The sequence below is a fragment of the Microplitis demolitor genome, chromosome 7, assembly GCF_026212275.2.
Source record: "Microplitis demolitor isolate Queensland-Clemson2020A chromosome 7, iyMicDemo2.1a, whole genome shotgun sequence".
In the NCBI taxonomy this organism is placed as follows: Eukaryota; Metazoa; Arthropoda; class Insecta; order Hymenoptera; family Braconidae; genus Microplitis; species Microplitis demolitor.
Window position 1 is genome coordinate 12358871 of NC_068551.1, and position 8242 is coordinate 12367112.

Consider the following 8242-nt stretch of genomic DNA (forward strand, 5'->3'; position numbering starts at 1 on the left):
TAATAATAATTATTATTATTGTTATTATTATTATTTTTATTATTATTATTATCATTATTATAATTATTTCTATTATTATAATTATTATTATTATTATTATTATCATTATTATTATTATTATTATAATAATAATTATTATTATTGTTATTATTATTATTTTTATTATTATAATTATTATTATTATTATTATTATTATTATTATCATTATTATTATTATTATTATTATTATTATTATTATTATTATTATTATTATTATTATTATTATTATTATTATTATTATTATTATTATTTCTTTTTTTTTAGTTAAATGCTCAGGGGGTTATCCCCGGTAGTCCGACTCTACCGAGGGCCTCACCTGAGCGCCAAATCATTACTGCTGCGATGCTTCATCAACAAGATGATCAGCATGCGCAGCAGGCCAAGTTTCGTTGCCTTAGGAGACGGAGGGATCCGAGAATAACAGCCTTCTGCATCCGCGATGCCAAAAACTCAACTTGCGGAGAACAAGTTGGGATTTTAGCCAATGCAGACACAAAAGTCTGTTTCATCCCTCCTAGGACGCCAACAATAAGTACGACAAGCTTGACACGGTAGCCAGGGTAGAGTTTGCCAATTTCAAACAGGAGATCCTGATATATTTCGTGTTTGTGCTCTTCTTTAACCGTGATGTTATACTCAGCAGGTGCTGAGAACTCGATAACATAAATGTCACGAGCGGTTTTATCAAAGAGCACAATATCAGGTTTATTGTGATCGATTTTCCGAATTATAAATAAATCAGGATTTATGCCGGTTTTGGCTTATTCTTGACCCCTATGGCATTCTGTCTAAGAATTTACGTCTTCTATTAATTGTTTCCATCATTCTAACTGCGTAGGGAGTTATCCTTGACGTGCCAAAGATCTTGTGGGTCTCTAACTTTGTATTGAAAACTATTTTTCTAAGATAATGAGGTTGAAGTCCTGATTTTGCCGGGTTTTAGCCCATTTCTACAGCCCATAGCTATCTGAATAATACTTTGTGGCTTTTATTGATTGTTCTTATCATGAAAACAATTGATACGGTTTTCCTTGACACACCTGAGCAGTTCGTTCTCATATATTCTTATATTTTCATAATTTCTTCTACGAATATGAGGTTGAAATCTAGATTATCGCCGGTTTTAGTCCAGTTTCTAGGCGTAGGGCACTTTGGCTATAAATTTTCGGCTTCTGTTAGTTGTTCTTATCATTAAACTCGCAAAGAAGGTCACACGTGACAGGCCTAAGCGATTTTGGCCTCATAAATGATAATTTTTAGATATATTTCTCAAGCAATAAGGTCAAAATCTAGATTTTGGCCAGTTTTGGTATTTATTCGAGGCATACAGCTTTGTAGCTAAGACGTTTCAGCTTCCAATGATTGATTTCATTATCTTCAGAGTGGAGGAGGCCACTCTCGACTCACCTAAACAGTATGTTAGCCCATAATTTCATATTTTCATATTTCTTTCTAAGAATATCATCTTGGAATCACTATTTATGCCAGTTATAATATGTTTTGTAATTTTTTCTAAGAGTATCAGGTTGAAATCTGGATTTTGGCTGATTTCCACGTATTTTTGACACCTACGACTTTGTGGCTAAGAATTGACAGCTTCTACTAATTGTTATCATTATTTTAACAGCTAAGGAGTTTTTCCTCAACGTGCCTCAGCAGTTGTGGTCTTTTAAATGTTAATTTTCAGATATTATTTCAGAAATAATGAGGTCGAAATTCAGATTTTGGCCAGTTTTGGCCTTTTTTCGAAGTCTACAGCCCTGTGGCTAAGACATTTTTGTTTTCATTGACTCGTTTTAATATCCTTAGAGTAAAAAGGGTCACTTTTGACTCACCTGAGTAGTTTGTTAGCCCTTAATTGTATATTTTCGTTATTTTTCTAAAAAATGTGGCTTGATATCAGGATTTAGGCCTGTTTCGCACTATTTTTTATCGATATGGCACTCTGCCTAAGAATTTACGTCGTCTATTAAATGTATCCATCATTTTAACCGCAGAAGCAGTCGTCCTTGACTTGCCTAAGCACTTGTGGCCCAGTAACCTTATATTTCTGAATTCTTATTAAAGATAATGATGTCGGAATCAAAATTTTGACCGGTTTTTGCCCTTCTTCTAGGCCGACAGCTCTGTACCTATGAAATTTAGTTTTTCATTGATTGCTTTTATTATCCGCAGAGTTGGAGGGGTTAGCCCATTATCTTATATTTTGTAATTTTTTTTTCAGAGTATATGTTTAAAATCTGGATTTTGGCCGGTTTCAACTTATTTTTGAGACCTATGACTTTGTGGCTAAGAATTTACAGCTTCTACTAATTGTTATTACTATTTTAACAGCTAAGGAAGTTGCCCTTAACGTGCTTATGCAGTTGTGGCGCTATAACCTTAAATTTTATCATTTTTTTATGAGATAATGAAGTCGAAATCTAGATTTTGGCCAGTTTTGGCCGTTCTGCAAGGCCAACGGCTCTGTGGCTGAAACGTTTTGGCTGCTATTGATTGTTTTTCTCATCATTAGAATAGTGGGATCACGCTCTCCTCACCTGAGAAGTTTGGTAACCCATAATTTTCTATTTTCATATTTTTTTCTAAAAATCTTTGAAATCAGGATTTAGGTTGGTTTTAGCAGACTTGTTGCCCCTTTGGCACTCGGTCTAAGAATTTCAGTTTTCTATTAATTGTTGCCAATATCTTAACGGCGAAGGAAGTATTCCTTGACATACCTAAGCAGTTGTGGCCCTATAAGTTTATATTATTTAATTATTTTCGATGATAACGAGGTTGAAATCTAGCTATTGACCAGTTTTAGCTGTTCTTCGACGCCTACAGCTTTGTAGCTAAGACGTTTTGGCTTCTATTGAACGCTTTTATTATGTTTAGTGTAAAGGAGTTCACAATCAATGCCCTTGAGCAGTTTGTTAGCCTATATTGTTATATTTTCATATTTTTTCCTAAGAAAATGAGGTTGAAATCTAGATATCGGCGGTTTTTGGCCTATTTCTAAGGCTCAAAGCCCTCCGGATAAAACTTTGTGGCTTCCATTAATTATTCTTATCATGTTAACAATGGACTTGGTCGACGTCGTCAAACCTGAGAAGTTTTCTATTACATATTCGTATATATTTTCATAATTTTCCTAAGTATATGAGGTTGAAATCTAGATTATGGCCTGTTTTGGACCAGTTTTAAGGGGGTCACCCTCGACTCACCTGAGCAGTTCGTTAGCCGACAATTTTATATTTTGTTATTTTATTTTTAAAGAATCAGCTTGACCTCTATGTCACTCTGTCGAAGAAATCACGATTTCTATTTATTGTTCTAGTCATTTGAACAGCGGAGAGAGTCGTCCTCGACGTGCCTGAGCAGTTGTGGCCTCATAACTATATATTTTTAAATTATTTTCTAAGATAATGAAGTCGTCATCGAGATTCTGTCCAGCTTTGGTCTTTCTTTGAGGCCTACAGCTCTGTAGCTATGAAGTTTTATCTGTCATTGATTGCCTTTATCATTTTAAGAGTGGTGGGAGTTACCCTCGACTCACCTGAGAAGTTTGTTAGACCATAATTTTATATTTTGTTATTTATTTCTAAGAGTATTAGCTTGAAATCTTGATTTCGACCGGTTTTAACCTATTTTTGAGACCTACTACATTGTGGATAAGAGTTAACAGTTTCTACTAATTGATCTTACGGTTTTAACAGCCAGGGGGTTGCCCTTGACGTGCCTAAGCAGTTGTGGACTTATAACCTTATTTTTAATAATTTTAGTTTATGATAATGAAGTCAAAATCTAGATTTTGGCAAGTTTAGGCCGTTCTTTAAGGCCTACAGCTCTGTGGCTGAGACGTTTTGGTTTATATTGACTGTTTCTATTATCTTTAAAGTGGAGAGGGTCACTTTTGAGTCACCTGAGCAGTTAGTTAGCTTATAGTTCTATTTTTTCATATTTATTTCTAAGAATACGACGGTTCAATCTGAATTATTGCCGGTTTTGCACCAGTTTTGAGGCCAATGACTCTCTGGCTAAGTATTCATGGCTTCCATTAATTCTTCTTAACATTAGATCTGCAAAGTAGGTCAAACACGATGGTTCTAAGGAGTTGTGGTCTCATAAATGATAATTTTTAGATTTCTTTCCGAGAGAATGAGGTCGAAATCTGGTTTTTGGCCCATTTCCCCCCCCCCCTAACACTCTGTCTGCGAATTTACATCTCCTATGAATTGTGCTCATTATTAATCTCTGATGGGAGTCATATGTGACGTGCCTGAGCACTCGTGGTCTTACGAATTTATATTTTTTAATGTTTTTCTAAGATGATGAGATTGAAATCTAAATTTCACCGGGTTTTAGCATATTGTTGAGGCTCATAGCTCTGCGGCAATGATTTTGTGCCCTCCATCAATTGTTTTTATAATGTATACAATGGACATGGTCGTCATCAAACAACCTAAGCAGTTTGTTAGCCTATATTCTTATATTTTCATATTTTTTCTGAGAATATCAGATTAAAATGTTGATTACTGCAACATTTAGCCAATTTTTGATTCTTATAGCACGCTGGCTAAAAAATTCGTCTTCTTTCAATTGATCCCATTATTTTAACCACAGAAAGAGTGATTCATGACGTCCCTGAGAAGTGCTGGCACTATAACTTAATGACGTTGAAATCTGAATTTGCCGAGTTTTGGACTATTCTGAGGCTCATAGCCCTCCGGCTAAGACTTTGTGGTTTCCGTTAATTGTTTTTATCATGTCTACAATGTACAAGGTCGTCCTCGACACACCCGAGCAATTTGTTTGCATATATTTCTATATTTGCATATATTTTTCTGAGATTCTCACTTTAAAATCTTGATTTTGGCCAGTTTGGGCCTATTTTTGATTTATATGGCATACTGCCGAAGAATTAACGCCTTCTATTGAATGTTCTTAATATTATAAACGCGAAAAACGTCACACGTGACGGGCCTAAGCAGTTTTGGCGTCATGAATGGTAATTTTTATATTGTTTTTCAGAGATAATGAGGTCGAAATCTATATTTTCTCTAGTTTTGACCTTCCTTCGAGGCCTACAGCTCTGTGGATAAGTCGTTTTGGTTTCCATTGATTCGGTTAAAAATCTTTAGACTGGAAAGGGTCACTTTCGACTTACCTAAGCAGTTTGTTAGCCCATAATTGTATATTTTCATATTTTTTGCTAAAAATTTCAGCTTGATGTCGGGATATAGGCCGGTTTTGGCATATTTTTAATCCATATGGCACTCTGCCTAAGAATTTACGTCGTCTATTGAATGAATCCATCATTTTAACCACGGAAGGAGTCGTCCTTGACTTGCCTAAAAACTTGTGGCCCAGTAACTTTGTATTTTTGAATTCTTATTAAAGATAATGGTGTCGAAATCAAAATTTTGGTCAGTTTTTGCCTTTTTTCGAGACCTACAGCTTTGTGGCGAAGACATTGTGGCTTACATTGATTGCTTTTATTATCTGCAGAGTGGGAGGAGTCACCTTTGACTCACTTGAGCAGTTTGTTAGCCCATAATTTTATTGTTGCATATTGTTTTCTAAGAATATCAGCTTGAACTTTGGATTTTTGCCAGTTTTGGGCCATTTTTGAGATCTTCGACTTTCTGGCTAATAATTAACGGTTCGTAATAATTGCTCTTATTATTTAAACTACTTCGGCGGTCACTTCTGACGTGCCTGAGCTGTTGTAGCCATATAACGTTACATATTTGAATTTTTTTTTTAAATAATAAGGTCAAAATCTAGATTTTTGCGTATGAGCCTTGTTGCAAGGCCTACAGCTCAGTGGCTGAGTCGTGTTGGCTTCTATTGATCGCTTTTATCATCTTAAGAGTGAAGGGTGTCACCTTCAATTTGCCTAAGCAGTGCGCTAGCCCATAATTTCATGTTTTTAGATTATTTCTACAAATATCACCTTGAAATCAGCATCTTGGCCGGTTTTAGCCTATTTTTAACCCTTGTAGTACAATGTGTTAGAATTCACGTCTTCTATTAATTTTTTCCATTATTTTTACCGCGGAAGGAATCATCCTTGGCCTGCGTAAGCACTTGTGGCCCTATAACTTTGAATAATTATTTATTTTTTTTTTTTAAGATCATGAGGTTGAAATCTGGATTTCACCTGTCTTTGGCCCATTTCTGAGGCTTACAGCGCTCCGGCTAAAACTTTGTAGCTTTTATTAATTGTTCTTATCATGTTTACATTCAACACTCGTCCCCGACGTACCTGAGTAGTTCGTTAGCATATATTATTGTATTTTGATATTTTTTTCTGGAAATATCAGCTTGAAATCTAGATTTTGGCCAGTTTTGGACAATTTGTTTCTCTTATGGCACGCTTGCTATGAATTTACGACTTCTATTAATTGTTCTTAAGATTATATGCCCGAAGAAGGTCACATGTGACGGGCTCAGCAGTTGTGGTCTTATACATGGTAATTTTCAGTTATTAGTTCAGAGACAATGAGGTCAAAATTTAGATTTTGGCCATTTTTGGCGTTTCATCGGGGCCTACATCTCTGTGGCTAAGAGATTTTGGTTACCATTGATTGGTTTTAGAATTTTTAGAGAGGAAAGGTTCACTTTCGGTTACCTGAGCAGTTTGTTAGCCAAAAATTTTATAATTTCATATTTTTTTCTAAGAATATCAGCTTGAAATCTGGAGTTCGGCCATTTTTGGCCGATTTTTGGGACCTAAAACATTCTGGCTAAGAACTAACGTCATCAACTAATTGTGATTATTATAATAACACCTAAGAAGGTCGCCCTTGACGAGCCTAAGCAGTTGTACTCCTATAACCTCATATTTAAAAATTTTTCTGGTACATAATGACGTCGAAATCCAGATTTTGGCCAGTTTTGACCTCTCTTTGGGGTCTACAGCTGTGTTGCTGAGGCGTTTTGGCTTTCTATGATTGCCTTCATCATCGTTAGAGTGGAGAGGGTCACTCTCGACTCACTCTGGACCTTGGACTTTGGACCAGTTTCAAGATCTATGGCTCTCTGGCTGAGAATGTACGGCTTTTATTAAATGTTTTTAACATCATAACGGCAACGGAGGTCACACGTGACGAGCCTAAAAAGTTGTGTCGCGAAAAATGGTAGCTTTTAGAATTTTTTCAGACATGATGAGTTCGAAACCTAGATTTTAGCCAGTTTTGGCGTTTCATTGAGGCCTACAGCTCTGTTGCAAAGACGTTTTGGCTTTCATTCATTGCTTTTATCATCATTAGAGTTGAGGGGTCACCCTTGACACGCCTGAGCCCATAGTTGAGGCCTACGACTTTCTAGCTACGAATCACCGGCGTCTATTAATTGTGTTTATTATTTGAACAGCTAAGGAGCCTCTTGACGCCCTTAACCAGTTTTGGCCCTATAACCTTATAATTTCAAATTTTTCGGAAAGATAGTGAGGTCGAAATCTCGATTTTGGCTAGTCTTGGCCTTTCTTTAAGGCCTACAGCTCTGTGGCCAAGACATTTTGGCTTCCATTTATTGCTTTATAGCGGAGCGAGTCAACCTCGACTCGCCTGAGCAGATTGTTAGCCACTTATTTAATATTTTCATATTTTTTTCTAAAAATATCAGCTTGAAATCAAAATTTAGGCCCATTTTGACCCTTATGCCACGCTGTCTAAGAATTTTCAACTTCTATCAAATGTTCTCATCATTGTAACGGCGAAGAAAGTCGTCCTTGATGTGCCTAAGTACTTGTGGCCCTATAACTTTATATTGATATATATTTTTCAAAGATGATGAGGTTGATATCTGAATTCCGCTAGATTTAGGCTAATTTCTAAGGCTCATAGCCCTCCGAATTATACGGTCGTCCTCGAAGCACCTAAGCAGTTTGTTAGCATGGATTCTTATATTTTCATAATTATCTTAAATCTAGATTATGGCCGGTTTTAGACCAGATTTGAGGCCTATGGCTCTTTGGCTGAAAATTTACGGCTTTTATTAAGTGTTCTTAACATTATAATCGCAGCAGAGGTCACACGTGACGGGCCTAAGTATTTGTGGCCTTATAAATGGCAATTTTCAGACTTTTTTAGAGAAGGAAGTCGATACCTAGATTATGGCCAGTTTTGGCGTTTCATAGAAGCCTACAGCTCATCAGCTAAGACGTCTTAGCCTCCATTGATTGCTATTATCATCTTTAGAGTGGAAGGGGTCACCC